The sequence below is a fragment of the Podarcis filfolensis genome (assembly GCF_964270895.1).
Source record: "Podarcis filfolensis genome assembly, chromosome: 4".
Lineage (NCBI taxonomy): Eukaryota > Metazoa > Chordata > Lepidosauria > Squamata > Lacertidae > Podarcis > Podarcis filfolensis.
In genome coordinates this window covers 17,390,067-17,406,248 of record NC_139607.1, presented here as the reverse complement: position 1 = coordinate 17,406,248, position 16,182 = coordinate 17,390,067, and the positions used below count along the sequence as shown (strand labels likewise).

Here is a 16,182-nt window from a genome sequence, read left to right as displayed (position 1 = left end):
AGCTGTACGCCGGCTCCCTCGGCCAGTAAAGCGAGATGAGCACCGCAACCCCAGAGTTGCCCATGCCTGGACCTAACGGTCAGGGGTCCCTTTACCTTTCAAGCTTTATTATGGTGAAAAAAACCTTTTCCTTTCTCTTTTTGGAGCGGGGTAGGTAATTGTATAAATCTGACATAGATTCCATGTCCAGGTAATGATTACTTTGTATGAATGTAACATTTTTATATGTGGCTGTATTTTGAAATAATTTGTTTAAGCTGTCTGCTGTTGCTCCTGTCTTTTCTACACTGCTTATTTAAAATAATCAAAATCATATTTCCTTTCACTTGAGTTTTCTCAAGAAAGCAAAGGATAAAAATTCTTTCAAAGCCTCAGCCAATACATTCTTGCCAACTTGATTTGGATTCCAGTGCCTTACAAAAAGAAAGAAAGAAAAAACTATTGAGGAAACTTGCAAAAAGAGAGAGAAAAATATTCCATTCTTAAATCAAGTAATTTCAGCCAGACTTGCCCTGTTTTCTGCTCTGTTCTCCATGTGCATCTTTCTCACAATTTCAAAAAACATGAAGGTTTTCATTTTATTCTAAAATTCTTAAAAGAGTAAGATAGTTGGCCATGATTCTTTGCCCTCGTTTCAGATTTGGATCTCCCAGTAATTGTGATTGCTATATGTCTGTCTGTCCATTCCTTGTTCTCTTCATAGAATCTTTATTTCCCAAACCTGAGGTTGTTCTTTCTATCTTTTTTGTGGGAAGGGGGATGCAGATCATATTGTAACATACACTAATTTGTCTCATTTTTCATTGTCTTATTATCTATCTCTGTATCATGTTTCTTTTCCATTTTTATTTGTTGCAGCTTGTTCGTTCCAAAGAGCCAAATTCTACAAGGATGAAGGCCAGCTGGGTTGCTGAAGCACCCAGACTGGAGATGACATGTTTGGCTCTGACTCCAAGTTTCCATTATGTCTCAGGCATTAGGGGAACTACAGTGATATACTGATTCCATAATTCTGTACTCTTGACAAGCCACCAGTCCGACCAATAAGACAAGGTGCAAACAAAATTTTCTCCATTTTCTGAATGTGCAAAAACCACTTATATAATAGTTGTCCCCAGGAAAGGAGTTATTTATTTCTTCTACAGAAACATGCAAGTTTAGGACAGGGTAGCAGAGCCCAACAACCTGAATAACACCCAGTTGCTACATCCTGCGTCTTGTCAACATCCCACACAATCCTTTTGTTGCTGTTTTGTCTCAAACAATAATAAAAGCAAGCCCCAGGTTGGCCATCGTAAATAGCAAATAAGTCCTCACAAATGGTGTCCCACCAAACAAATGGGGGATAAATTTGATTTAGTTCACATTTAAAGGTGAACTTGCTGAATTTGCACTCTTTGAAACAATGTGCAAACTGAAACACAGAAGGGTGTTGTAATCTGCACTTATTTTAATTTTGCAGTGCAGTCAAGCCATGCATATTTATTATTTTCATTGCCATGATCCTACACAATGTTGAAGGGAAACTCCCCACCGGAGTAGAAATCATATATCGAACAGATGGAAAGCTTTTAACTTGAGCAGGCTGGAAGCAAAGAGTAAGTTTACCATAACTTCCATGATAGAGTTTCAATATGCTGATGACAACGTAGTGTGTGCACACTCAGAGGATGATCTCCAAACCATCATAAATATCTTCGTAGAAGCTTACAGAAAGCTTGGCCTATTGCTCAACATCCAAAAAACCAAAGTGCTGCACTAAAAAGCACAAAACAACCCCTTTGCAGCACCACTAATCCAAATCAATGGTGTAACGTTGGAAAGTGTTAATCACTTCTCCTACTTTGGCAGTTATCTTTCCACAAGGGCCGACAATGATGCTGAAATCCAGCATTGCCTGAGCTCTGCAAGTTCAGCTTTCTCCTGATTGAAGTGCAGAGTGTTTGAGGACCAGGACATTCGCAGAGAAACCAAAATGCTTGTTTACAAAGCTATTGTACTACCAACCTTACTGTATGCTTGTGAAACATGGACCACTTATAAACACCATATCCAACTCCTTGAAAGATTCCATCCATGGTGTTTCTGAAAAAAAATTACGTACAGTGGTACCTCGCAAGACGAATGCCTCGTAAGACGAAAAACTCGCAAGACGAAAGTTTTTCATCTTTAGAGTTGCTTCGCAAGACGAATTTCCCTATGGGCTTGCTTCGCAAGACGAAAACGTCTTGCAAATTTGTTTCCTTTTTCTTAAAACCGTTAATACCCAGGGCGCATTGCTTGAAGAGGTGCAGTTCCGTGCTTCGCAAGACGAAAAATTCGCAAGACGAAAAAACTCGCAGAACGAATTAATTTTGTCTTGCGAGGCACCACTGTATCACTTAGGAAGATAGGCAAACAATGTCAGTGTACTGGAAAAAGCAAAGATCACCAGTGTTGAAGCAATGATTCTTCAACATCAGCTTCATTGGACATGTTGTTTGTGTTGTTTGGATGCCTCATGATTGTCTTCCAAAGCAACTACTCTATTCCCAACTTAAAAATGGAAAGCATAATGCTGGTGGTCAACAAAAGAGGTTTAAAGACTCTCAAATCAAATCTTTTTAAAAAAGTAGTTTAAACACCAACAACTTGGAAACACTGGCCTACGAGCTTTCCAATTGGAGAACAGCTTTTACCAAAGATGTCATGGACTTTGAAGATGCTCAAACTCAGGACAAAAGGGAGAAATGTTTTAAAAGGAAGGCACACTTGGCAAACCCTCACCATGTCCAACTCCTGCCCAGAAAACTATGTCCCCAATGTGGAAAAATATGTGGATCCAGAATTGGCCTCCACAGTCACTTACGAACTCAATGTTAAGACTGTCTTCATGGAAGACAATCTTACTCAGCTACTAATGATTGCCAAAGAAGAAGAAGCAATATACCAGTGTAAAGTGTTTCTAGAAATGCATATATTTGTGAAAATAACATACTAAAATGCATATATTGTGGGGAAATGCGTTGTGAAAATGTGTAGATTATATATATATATATATATATATATATATATATATATATATATATATATATATAAATGTGTGTATTGTGATAAATTTGCACTAAAATGCTATAAGGACCCTTAAAAAAATGCAAACTGGTGGTGTAGGGATGAATTTAAGATTGGGGGGGGGGATGAGAAATAAAGAGAAACCAAAACTGACGTGTTTGCTCATCCCTACCTACCAACCCAGTTCAGCTAAGCAATCCTATATGACACAAGTCATGCACTGGGATACAAGTCTTACAGATATAAGGTATAATATTAGCTAAGTGTTCCTGTCATAAGATGTCCAGGAAACACATACTGAGACTATTGACAGGGTTAGAGAGTTGGGCTAGGAGTTGGGAGACCAGGGTTCAAATCTACACACATGAAGCTCACTGTGTGGCCTTGAGCTAGTCACTGTTTCCAACCTAACCTACTTCATAGGTTTTTGAGGATGAAATGAAGAGAGGGAGAACTGTGTGCACTGCCTTGAGCTCCATGGAGCAAAGCTGGGAAATAAATGTAATAATAAATTTAAAAAGAAATATATTAGTATAAATTACTGGAAATTTCCTGACTCCTTCTCTACCCTACAGCAACCTGCATGCCCCACATCCCAAAAGCCTTAGCTGCTTCTTGGTAGCACAGCTTCTATTTTCAGGGTGGAAAAACTGTTAAGGAAGTATTGTTCAATGGGTATGCTTTGCCTTCAGAAAATAAATAGCAAAAAAGTGATGGACTTGAAGTTTTTTAGTCAAAGGCTAAAAAATCCAATATCAGAAAGATATTGCTTCTTAGTAAGTGAACACATTTTCCCAGATCCTTTGACGTGCCCCTCTCCTCTCCATTTTTAATTCCATCCTTCCACAAAGACAGCTCAAGAATTTTCTGTTTATATATTTGCATATGAGGTATTGTAATAAACCAAACTGGACCTCTGGAGACCATTGATGTTGCCCCAGATGAAATATATGGGCGGGACCTTTTTCAGTGCTAACCAGGGCTTCCAAGTCACCACCTGGTTCATTTCCTGTGATTTTCTCACTCAACGCGCCAAAAATAACTTGGCTTGCCCCTTGATATTTTGCATCTTGACAAGGATGCAGGGATCCATTTGCTGTTCCTCTCAGGGAGCAAATGTATTCGGCCAGCCCTGCTGAAAAGCTGGCCACTGAAAAGCCAGTGAATTCTTCAGAGAAGCGATGGAGTAATCATGAGAGTACCTTGTGAATGCTCAAGTGCACCCGACCAAACATTTGATCCACTCACAAGCATATTTTGATCCCAGCCTTTGTGTTTAGGATTTCAGGCAGAATTATTCCCTAGCAAAATTAGTTGTAACAGATATGGCAAACCTGTGGCCTGCCAGATGTTGGTGGACTCAGCCAGGATGCCAATAGTCAAGGTGAGAGTTCTTTTCTAATAACATCTGGAATAACAACTTGCCCCCCCCTACCCTAAGTTAAATTCTACTTAACTGGAAATGTTACGGATCAGACCCGGAGTGTCATGTATATAGCTGCATATAAATATGATTGTACAATTCACAAATGGCTGGGAGTGGGGTTGTAACATTTCAGGGGGCACTTATCTTTGATGGTAGTGTTGGGTTGGATGGCATTTCTCTTGGTACAGTGTTAGGCAAACCACTGCTCCAAGAGGGCTTCTAAGGAGAGGAAATGGAGTAGCCATTTCTATCCCTCAATTTGTTTCAGAACAATGCTATATCATGACATGGCATAATTCCTGCAGAATTTAGGGTAAGGAAAATGCAACCATTGGCAACTGCTGAGATGTGCGAAGCCAGCACAGGCTATAAATAGCATCCCTGATACTTTTAAATCCTCTCTAATACTGTCTCTCCCCCTTCCAGTTTTAGGTACACCTCCCCTGCCCTGAAAAAGCTGAGCAAAAAGTCCAATACTCTTAACTTTCTGTTCAACCCTAGATAAGATGTACATGTCCCTTCCTCTGGTTTTTGATACTTCCCCCTTTACTTGGCCCTTGGCCCCTTTCTCTGCTTGCACACCAGTACATGTGTCCTCTGCCTTGATGTTCTAGCATAACTTTGAAAAACTGGCAGAGAATCTCCTGATCTCCAGTTTCCTTCTTCCTCACAGTCTGGGCTTGGGCTCACTCTATGATTAAAGGGAATGATTCTCTGCTGCTGCTCTGAAGTCCCATTTCAACTTTTTGTCAGTTGGATCTCTGCTGCCTCTTTGATCTGCGGGGACAACTTTGTGGCTGCCTAAAATGATAGATCAGAGGAGGAAATTAATATCAATGCCAGATGCCGACGTACACTGGTGTGCAAGAATTGACACAAGTTTCTCTCTTTGTTAGATGTAAAGAAAGTACTCTTTCTGTGAACGCCGATTGCAGTGAATAACGGCTTGGAGATGCAGGAGAAAGACCTGGTGTTCTTTAAAGGCAGAACAATTCTTTCAAGCAAAATGATAACTGCAGAGCGGACAAATGGGTCTTTACCATCAGCCCAGTCTGGAGCTATGTGCTACAAAAATTTGGCTAAAAGGGGGGAAATGTTTGAATGGGTGAAACTATTTGGAGAACTTCTTATAAAGTTTGGCTGCAATTACATAACTCTGAGCTCTGATGATAACAGGGGTGTCCTAAGGAAAAGTGGGACATTCTGGGATCAAATCAGAAACTGGGGTGGCTTTTGTCCCTGGAAAATAGACTCTTTTGGAGGGGCTGCAGCCCATTCATACAAGGATATCTGCTTGGGAAATAGAACTCTTTTTCCTACCCCATGTGTTCTCCCAAACCTCTGTAGCAGATTGGGGCAAGGGCTCCCCAGGGGAGTACAAGGAGGGTGAGTTCTGTTGGCCAAAGAGAAGTCATGGGATGAGTTTGTTGGATACAACTGTCTGGTGGTGACTTTGTACAGAGAAAAACAACAATCTACACCTTTATTTAATATGGTTGTGCCCCAGATTTGGTCAAGGTCCAAGACCTGAGCTGATTTGGGCTAATTCAGGGCCATGGTCAAGTCAGGTTGAGTTACTCCTGGACTGTTGTGGGTCACCTTGGGCAGCCCAGTGTGATCTGGGTCGGTGCTGGATTACCAAGTAGTCAGAGTTGGCACCTGCCTATGCCCCCCATGCCTTTTAGGGACCCCACAACAACAGATAAAAATAATATTGATTTGATCTTGAAATAAAATTACAAAAAAAACATATTAGGGTTTGCAAGGAGGAACCCGAGATTTTGACTGCCTAGGGTTTACTCTGGCACTTAACTGGAGCTCTCAGAGGCTGTAGCATCAGGCAGGCAGGAAGGAAGGTGGGGACTGTAAAAAAAGATATGCCTATCATGAACCAAGGTTCAAAATAAGCATTATGTTATGCCATTTTTAAATCTTGTGCTTCAGACTCTTTCAGGCTTTTAAAACTAATTTTAAAACCATTGTATAAGAAGAGGATTCTTTATTGTTTCTGCATTGCTGAAAATTGCCCACCCATCTGCTATTTGTCTTGGAGCTAGTAAAGTATAACAATATCCTAGTATTTCTTAGAACAGAGGAAGAAGCAGATTGATGCTGAGAGACATTGTAGTAGTTAGTCCCTTCCTCAACTAGAAAGCTGGTTGGTTGGATGACCTCTCTTGTCTTTTTACAGTAGATGACATTCCAGCTGTGCGAAAGCACACACATTTTTCCATCCTCCATCCAGGGAAGCAAGAGTTCAAGGACACTTTCCAGCCATGCAAAAGCACTTGAAGAGGAGCAGGGTTGAAGAAGGAGGAGGAGAGACAGGGAATCATGGAGGGCTGCATTCGGCCCTCAGTCTGATGTTCTCCACCTGCAGAGAGCACCATGTGGCCCCTCTAGAGGTTCAGTGTGGCCTGTGCAGACACAGGGTCATTCAAAGGTCCCGAGGAATTCTTACAGAGGCACAGAAACATTTGCATGTGCCAGATGGAGCCGCAACACGGCTGTCCGATTCATCTCAGCATCTTTCCTCCCAACACTGAGCCGTCACCAAATCCCCAAAGCAGATCTAAACAGTGGGCATGGCACCGGATAGGAAGGGTAAGCAAAAGTATCCTGGCAGAGCAGCTGCTCAGTTTTGATAATAAGTGAGATCCGGTTATCGTTTCCAGCAGCTCAGCGTGATAATAAGGTGTCTTTCTTATCCGCTTTGCTTTCAGCTCAGTTCAAGGTATCTCCTTTTTTTCTGTTGTTGCTGCTGTTGTTTGGGTTCACTTTATGGTAATTGCTGCTATAATTGTGGTTGGGGGCACGGACTGTCATTACGATTATGACCCCATGATTTTTCTTCTTCTTAATGGTGGTGTTCTTTGGGAGAACGTAAGGACACGACTGTGTTGTGACTTCTCGAGATGCCTTGCTCAGTGAGATTGAAGTAACAATTCGACAAATATTCCTCATGTCCCCTGTAATCACTGGATTGGGATATATATGTGAATGTTTAGATGGCTCCTGCTGCGTGTCCATACATCCTCCGTCTCCCCACTCCCAGTTTTGTAAAAGCTAATGCTACACAAACCCCAGTGGCTTTCTAGTGGGAACAATTGAGGATAATCAGAGTGCATTGAAAGGGTAATTAGTAGAAAGTGCTGATCTGATTACCAGGGATGGGTGCAGATGTCCATGCCTACAAGGAATCCCAGCCATCTGCATGTGTAACAGCTTCACTGCGATGTGACAGCTTCCCGGTGAAAACAGCACAGCCGAGTGGGAAATAGATGGAACTAAGTTGCTTTTCATTAATTTGTGCCGGAGCTTTCTGGATTATGCTCATAGAAAACGTACGGCTGGAAAAGATTGGGAGTTCTGCAAGCTTGAGCACCGCTGTTGTGTGTAGCGGGGGCTGGCGTTTTGGACTCCAGGCCAGCTCAAAGAACTTTGATAATTGGTTTTCGAAGCGGGATGTCAATAATTTGAGTAAAGTAAAAATTGATCCCTGCAGCCACACCACTGGAGGAGTCTGCTGAGAGTCCCCTGTCGGAATAGAACGCTGTGGGGTTCACTGCCAAATATCACAAGGAGGCAGCTGTCCCAGAAGCTCTCCAAAAGTCTGGCTCAGGGCTGAGCCAAAATTGCCCACAAATAGCAATCCCAAACTGGCAGCAAAAACTGGAGGCTTATACGTTGAGCACTTGTGGGCAGCCATGTGTGGCTGAGAAGCTGCGTTTGGCTTGTGGCATATGGCATCAATAATATAATGGGACCAAAATGCAAACAGACCCTCCACCTTCAGCAGTGTTTCACAGGGGGTGGGCTGTGGACAGGGCCCAACTGAAGAGCAGGGCTTGGGGTACCAACTCCTTGAGGCTGCTTTGAAAAGCAAGCCTTCCCTTTTATTTGGCTTCTTGATGACACCACCTAGCCAATGGGATCTGGCAATGTGATAACATCCTAAAGCCAAATCAAAATAGGGTTTTTTTGTTTTTTGTTCTTACTGTGGCATATTTTGGGGTTGTTTTTTAATGAAAGCTGCAGCATACTCCAATTCCAGCAATAGTTTTAGAAATTGTCCTACTTAAACCAGAATTCAGGAGGAATGCAAAACAACAATACAAGAAGCAGAGAAATCTGTTCTTCCTTACTTTTCACTTATTTAACACTTACATGTTAATTGGATTAAATCAAAAACATCAATGATGGGAATTCTGGTCTCCCAGATATTGTCAGACTATCACTCCCATTAACCCTGACTGCTGGCCATGGTGACTACAGAATTTCTTTCGAATTTCCTAGGTACAGGAATGAGTTTACTTTGTCATTACAAGGTGGCCAGTGGAGGTGGTTTGTCTGCTTTTCTATCCATTAAAACTATGAACTCAAAGCAGCTCACAACAGTTTCCCCCCCACCTCTAAATATTAGTAGTTCTGTCCCTAAGGGGCTCATGATCAATAGATAGATAGATAGATAGATAGATAGATAGATAGATATCAATAGGGGATGAAATAGCAAAATATATTTTTAAAGACATTGCAAACATAAGATTTCTTTTTAAGAAAGAAAATAAACCACTGCAGAATACTCAGTCCAAAAGGTCCAAAAAGGATAGTGGGTTGGAGCCTATTGTCTATTGATTTCAATGGACCAGCTCTGAGTATGGCTAGCATTGGGTCCAAGCCAGTATTCTGATTTTTCAGACAGTTATCTCTTGCACCCCATCAGAAGAGATGTTGAAAAGTATGCTGGACGTGTTAGATAAAGAGCAAAGTTCAGCCCAGGGTTTGGGGACCTGCAGCCCTCTGGTCCAGTCAGCCCCAGTCAGCCCCAACCAGCATCACCAGTGGCCAGAGATGATGCAAGTTGCAATCCAACACATTTGAAGGGCCACAGCTTCCCCACATCTACATCAGTCCCAGGTGTGGTAGTGATGGTGTCTCTGAAGCTTTCCCCAGGAGCGAACTAGATTTCCACTCCCAGGCTCTGGGATGCTCCTTCTCCCCAAGAACAACCACCAAGATTTTGTGGGAAGTAGAATAAAGGTGCAATTTGATTACTTGGCTTGATGGAGTTTGGTACACAATACCAACTGCTCCTCTTCCTGACCATTGTTATTTCCACAAAACAGCACAATTTCTAATTGAAATTCACCCAAGTTTCCCACCAAGAAATTATATGGGGATGTATTGTCCTTCACTGTTCATTGGCAAATTCAAGGAGACTGCAGCTGAGTTCTCCTTTGGATTCTAACACATTTGTTGACATAATATCATCCTGCTGGAAGCTTGCTGGCCAATTAGATATGCTGGCCAACATCCCAGCTACAGTACCACTGGAGCTTTCATTTGGAAGTGTCTCAGTAAATAGTCTCAGTACTGGAAACCAAGGTAGAGTTGGGAGACGTAGTTAAACCACTCTGATATGCTGTAACTGGGTATGTTATACATCTACATCCATGAACAACAGAAAGAGAAGAGGTCACATCACAATAACCGCTCATTTCAAGGACACTTGGAGACTCTGGCTGACAAATCTGTATAGTGGTTGTTTTTCAAACTTTCCACCTGTGGAGAACTCTTTTCCGAACAAACTTGTTTTGCAGGACTTCCCCGCATGTCTACCACAGAACAGATAGTTTTTGGGAGTTTGCTAGGTTGAACACTCAGTTCACATGGGGTGATGGCCAGGTCTGTTGCACACACTGAAACAACACTCAACACATTGTAGGAGAAGATTGGTGATGCTAGGCAAGCTGTTTTTTCTGGGAGTTTTGCCCATTGTTAGTCATCTTGTCATTGAGGAATCCCTGATAAGTTTCCAAAGAGCTCCAGGGTTCCCCAGAACCACTGCTATATAGCTATGCCACAATTATATAACTATTCAATCATCATCAAATTTGCAATGTCTTCTTCTGGCCATGAGGGCCAGAAATATTTTATAGGGAATAGAACAGTTACTCAATTGATGCAGTTAGGCAATTTTGTCTGGACAATGGCCACACGAGGGGGGGGGGGTAGAGGTAGTGATACATCAGATCAGATTCTCAAACCTTTATTGGCATATATACAAGGTTCCAGCAGGGTTCAATACAAAAAAGAAAGAAAGAAAACTGGGTCAACATATGGAAGGCTACCTTACATTTGTCTGAATTCCACTGCTTACTAAGAACCAACTGATGAATAGACTTAGATACAGATACATGTACTGCATCAAGTGTTGAAGCGTTATTTGAGCTCTTGTCCCCTTCAAAAATACATACCATTTCAAGAGTTTTAGTTCTTGCTATAAGAAATAGAATGGAACCAAAACTTACCGTAAAAAGTGCGCTGCTAGATCAGACCAGAGGCCAATGTAGTCCAGCCCTCTTTGCTCACAGTGGGAGCCTAAAAGTGGGCCCTAAGTGTTACCTGTGGTTCACAGAACCTGGGCTTGCTCCGCGCTCCATTTTAAGACACTTTTCCTTTTGGGCGCAGGGCAATGCAGTCTCCTGGCTTGGGGCTCCCATGTCTCTCTGAGTGTCCACTTTTTTTCTCACCACTGACCATGCATGTGCCACCTTCCTCTGGCCCCAATCAGCACAGGAAAAGTTAAAGAAGAAGAAGAAGAAGAAGAAGAAGAAGAAGAAGAAGAAGAAGAAGAAGAAGAAGAAGAAAGGCAGGGATGGTTCATCTTCTCACTCATGTCAATGCTTAGAGAGGGCAAGTAAGCAAGCAGAGGCAAAATAAATAAATAAATAAATAAATAAATAAAAAATAAGAGAAGGAGAAACAGCAGTATCCATAATCTTCAGACTCAGCAGTGGCAATGGAACTCCTGAATTTGTTCAGGCATCAGCAGATGCCCAGCAATAGTAATAATAATAATAATAATAACCATTTAATACCAATCCTGGCTCTCAGCACCGTATCACTTGTTTTGGGCGATTATACTAGGGCTAAGTTGTATTATCCTATGGATAAAATGTGAGTACAGAATATCAGGAGTTGAGAAAATTAGGTAAATTCATCCAGAGCTGTGCCTGGCCAGGAATCCTTTTAATTTTAATTTTCCTTATTCTACTTGTTAGTTCAGTGCAATTCTGTTACAACTGATTTTGACAGCTTGATGACTAAGCTTTTTAGCAACGAAACGCTGGATTACCGGAACAGCATCCAAGCACTGAACCACTGGTATATCAGAAGTGGGCCCTTTGTTATTGTGTTTGCAATTGTTCAAGATAAAATCTATTTTGGAAAGAGAAGAACTGAGCACTGAACCACTGATATATTACAAGTGAACACTTGGTTTACTGTGTTTGCTATTGTTTAAGATAAAACCTATTTGGGAAAGAAACTACTTGTGCCATTTTTATGTACATTTATTGTTTGTTTACAGATAGTTGCCTTAGTGATATTATCTTGTGTTGATTGCAGTAGTCATTGTATCACTGCCTGTTCATTGTTTTATTGTTATACTCTGTTGGATATAAGAAAGCCTGTTTAAGTGGAATGTAGTGGTTTGACTTCACCCTGGGAGGTGCACTCCATTGTCTCTTGAGACAGGAGGTTATCAACAAACAAATATTCTAGTTTCATAGCTATGCTGAAATTGGGAGGGACAATGGCCAAGTAAAACATTATACTAAAGTCCCCAATGAATTTTGGCAAGCAGTCAGTGTCAAATTGGCACCTTCTCAACATAATCCACAGCTTTTTGAGTTTATGCATGTGTGATCTAAACCTGCAGCTATTGAGAAACCTTACAAAAGGATTTTGGAGCCACATATATTGCTTATATAACCTGGTACTTGACATTCATCTGAATACTGAAAATTGCTACTTGCCACACCTTGCCATTTGTAAGTTGACCAGCAATGAGTTAAGGATGTTTCACCTTTCCTAAAGTATGCACTTTATCTCATCTTAATTCTAATCTATAACCTTCCAGAGCCAGCAATGAAATATGCAGAAGGAGGGACTTAATTAAATAACTTGGCCAAAGCTGGCAAAACCATATGATGTTTTTGTGTGTATATGGTCCTTTGATTTCCCAAAACTCTGAGCATGTTTCTGTAAAGGCAGAAAATGTTGGCTCGTGATTTATTTACCAAATATTATGCAGCCTTAGGAGATTGTGTGGGCTCTCAGCACTTAAATCATTAAATAACCTTTCTTTATTCTCTTCTGTAACAAAACTTGCTTAAACGTTTAAAATTGCCCTAAATACTACAAAGTTGAGATGTATAAAATTCTTTTTCTAACCAAAGCAGATGAGGTTACTAAATTTTGATGGTTGGGATGTTTGAATATTTTTTTTAATTTTTGCATTTCAATATGAGCTGATCTGAACCACACATCTTGAATTATGTGAAGATCAGAATACATTGATCCTTCAGATGATGCACTTCTCCAAATTTTCTGATACAGTGCTTGGCTCAGAAAATGTAACAAAATATATCTCGCTTGCATAAATTAAGCCAAAATATGTTTAGTTATTTGCATTTTGTGAGAAAATACATTTAAAAAGAAGCCATTTGAAATGGCAATGCACTGAAAATGCACCGTTCAAAGAGAAGATGATGGAGAATTCATATTTGCATGAAATGTGCATATACTAATTTATATATCCAGATGCAAATTAAAAATATTCACTATAATTTAAATAGAAATGCAGTACAAGACTGTGACTGGGTGCTAACTGCTGACTGACAACTTCAAGGCCTCTGCTTCCTCTTTTTGTGATTCTTTGAATGGCATTCAGTGCTAGTCCTACTCAGAGTAGGCTCATTGAAGTTAATGTGCATGACTAGCTTAGGTTCATTAATTTCAGTGGGCCGACTCTGAGTGGGATTTATTTGAATACAACACTTTTTCTTCCAAGGGGAAGAATCATAGCTCGGTGCTAGAGCTGAGTGCTACAGTACATACCGTATTTTTTGCTCCATAAGACACACTTTTTTCTTCCTAAAAAGTAAGGGGAAATGTCTGTGTGTCTTATGGAGCAAATGTGTGGTCCCTGGAGCTGAATTGCCCAGGGGCAAAAAGCAGATCATGTTTGTTTTTTTAAAAAAAAGAGGGAAGTGGGTGTTGAAACGAAGGCGCTGAGCAGCTGATCAGCAAGTGATCGGGAGGGAGATAAGGAACGCTAGAGATAAAGGAGGCTGCCTGGGAGTGGGGAGGTAAAGACAGCAAACTTGCAAAGGGGGGAAACAGGAAGACTAAAGCAGTAAGGAGATAAATTAGAAGAAAGGGAGGAGCAAAAAACTGTTCCAGCTAAGGAAAAGACACTAAGGCAAACAAGAGGGAAGGGAGTGTTGAAAGGAAACAGCTGATTGGTGAGATTGGGAGAGATAAGGGACGCTAGCGGAGGCTGCCTGGGAGGGGGGAGGTAAAAGCCCATGGATCCTCAGGATTTTTACATTGGGTCACCCCAAATTCACCATCAGATCACATAGCATGTCCATGGCTACAGCCTGCACCAAAAAAATCACGCACCCACTGTTGCATGGGGCCGCAATGGTGCAAAAACGTGGTTACAAAGCACGGATCCACATGGATCCTCAGGATTTTTGCATTGGGTCGCCCCAAATTCACCACCAGATCAAATGTCTGTGGCCACGGCATGATCCCCAAAAAGCATACATCCACTGTTTCGTTCAGAATATTTTTTTCTTGTTTTTCTCCTCTAAAAACTAGGTGGTCAGGTGCGTCTTGTGGAGCAAAAAATAGGGCAACTTGCTCTCACAGGAGGCAGGGATTGGTCAGAGGCAGTAATCCTTCTGAACACCATTTGCTAGGAACCACAGGAGGAGAGAGTGCTCTTGTGTTTGGGTCCTACTTGCAAACTCCAGACATGCATCTGGTTGACCACAAAGACAATAGGATGCTAGGCTAATGGGCAATTGGCCTGATCCAACACAATCTTCTAATGTTCTTACCTACCTTGCATGCAGAAGATTCAGTTCAGTCCCAGGTTCAGTTTCTAGCATCTTTAGGTAGGGCTGGCATTATCCCCTGTCTGAAACCCTCGAACAACTGCTAGTGTAGAAAATACTGAGCTCTATGGATCAATGATCCGATGCCTAAGTTCCTTCAAACATAGAACTTGCCTCTGTAAAGCAAAGACATTGAGGAGGAAAGGCAAAAATTCCACTAGGTATGAGAGCATGGCTACAGCAGCACTTTCGCAACCAGCCATGGACATTTTCTTAGTTTATGCAATTTATGAATACACTTTTTTGTCTAGGTGCAGAAGTTATCTACCATGGCCCTATGTTTACACTGGAATGTGGATAGGCTTATGCATTTATTTTAATTTATGTACCACCCTTTGTCTGAGGATCACAGGGTGATTTCAATATAGAAACATAAAAAACCCTAACATAAGAACAAACACAACAGCAACACAAGGCAATAAAAATATCTCCCCTCCCCTCTTTTTTGCTCAGTTCTTTAGCAAATATTACAGCTACATCTCCAGAACACTGCAGTTGGGGGGGGGGGGTCCTTTGTTGCATGCATGAAGTTCAAGACATCTAGAAAATTCTGCTGTTTAAAACCCCATGAAATTGAGGAGGAAGGTAAATTTCCATGATTTGGGTCTCCATGGAAGAAAAAAGTTGTTTGTGCTTTTGACCAGCATAGGTCATGCTCTGTTTATAGCTTGTCTGTAAACAGGGCATGGCCTACACTGATCAAAATCGCAAACAACTTTTCTACCATAGAGACTCACATATTGGACAGATGCGCCATCCCGTCTATCTTAGCTATGACCAGAGTAACTATTACCAAATGTTTCAGGAAAAAAACATATGCAATAGAATTTGGATAACACTATGTTTTCCTGGGTTCACACTCTGCTTCTGCCAATTAGCAGATGAGGAAAACTTTCTAAAGGCAGGTGTGTTTCTTGAATTACTCAGTAAGGAAAGACCCATGCAAAGGTCCTTAAAAAAAAACACCACTGCTTCATATTTGTTTGAACACTATGATCACTCTTGGCTGCTATATAACACACTCTGCATTTGTTTTACCATAACCTCATCCTTCAAGCTCTGCAACCTCTGGAAATAAAAACCCAGTGCTACGAACACATTTCAGCTCCATCACTGGTTTTATTAGGCTGTATATTGCATGTCACTTTCTTTTCTTCCTGCAGCTCCAGGGTTGAGGCTCATGTTATGCTCACATATGTGAACACCTGCATTCATCATTATTTAATAATGCCAGGGATATATTCCCAGGATACAAAGCTACCAGGGACCCCTTGGAGAAGTGAGATCCTTGCCAAACCCTTTGCGAAATGAGATATTCAGATGACATGGATGCTTCAGGGCTGTTAGGCAGAGTGAGGCAGCTGACTCAGGTGGCATATGGTGCTGGAGGGAAACCAGAAATGGTAAGATATTGAAGAACAGAGATGCCTACACCACAAAGCCTGTTCTACACTCCCTAAGCTAGCCTGTTGCTGTTGGAGGTCACTGTCTCCCCCCACCCCTTGAAAATGGAGGAGATATGCTGTTCACCGGAATACCACCCAAAATTTCAACATGAAAAATACTACCTAGGGCAGCCTAGGAAATCCCTGTTCAAAGCTATGTCTGCTAAAAGTTCTTCCCCAAGTTCTTTGCTGTTCATACCTGAATAAGGAACTTTTGTGTTGCTGGATATTATCACCTGAAAGCAAGGGGCATGCGCCCTAGCAAGTGGATTTGTGGCTTCATAGCAAT

General features: G+C 41.5%; 1 long non-coding RNA gene across 2 annotated transcripts; it reads left to right on the top strand.

Annotated features, from left to right (window-relative positions):
• Nucleotides 1–863: 863 nt before the first annotated feature.
• On the top strand, nucleotides 864–6,289 carry LOC310761705. 2 transcript variants are annotated; one of them, XR_014547676.1, is made up of 3 exons: nucleotides 864–1,053; nucleotides 4,340–4,435; nucleotides 5,374–6,289. It is a non-coding gene; the product is annotated as an uncharacterized lncRNA (long non-coding RNA). The 2 variants fall into 2 exon arrangements; XR_014547677.1 differs by having other exon boundaries at nucleotides 4,332–4,435.
• Nucleotides 6,290–16,182: the final 9,893 nt, after the last annotated feature.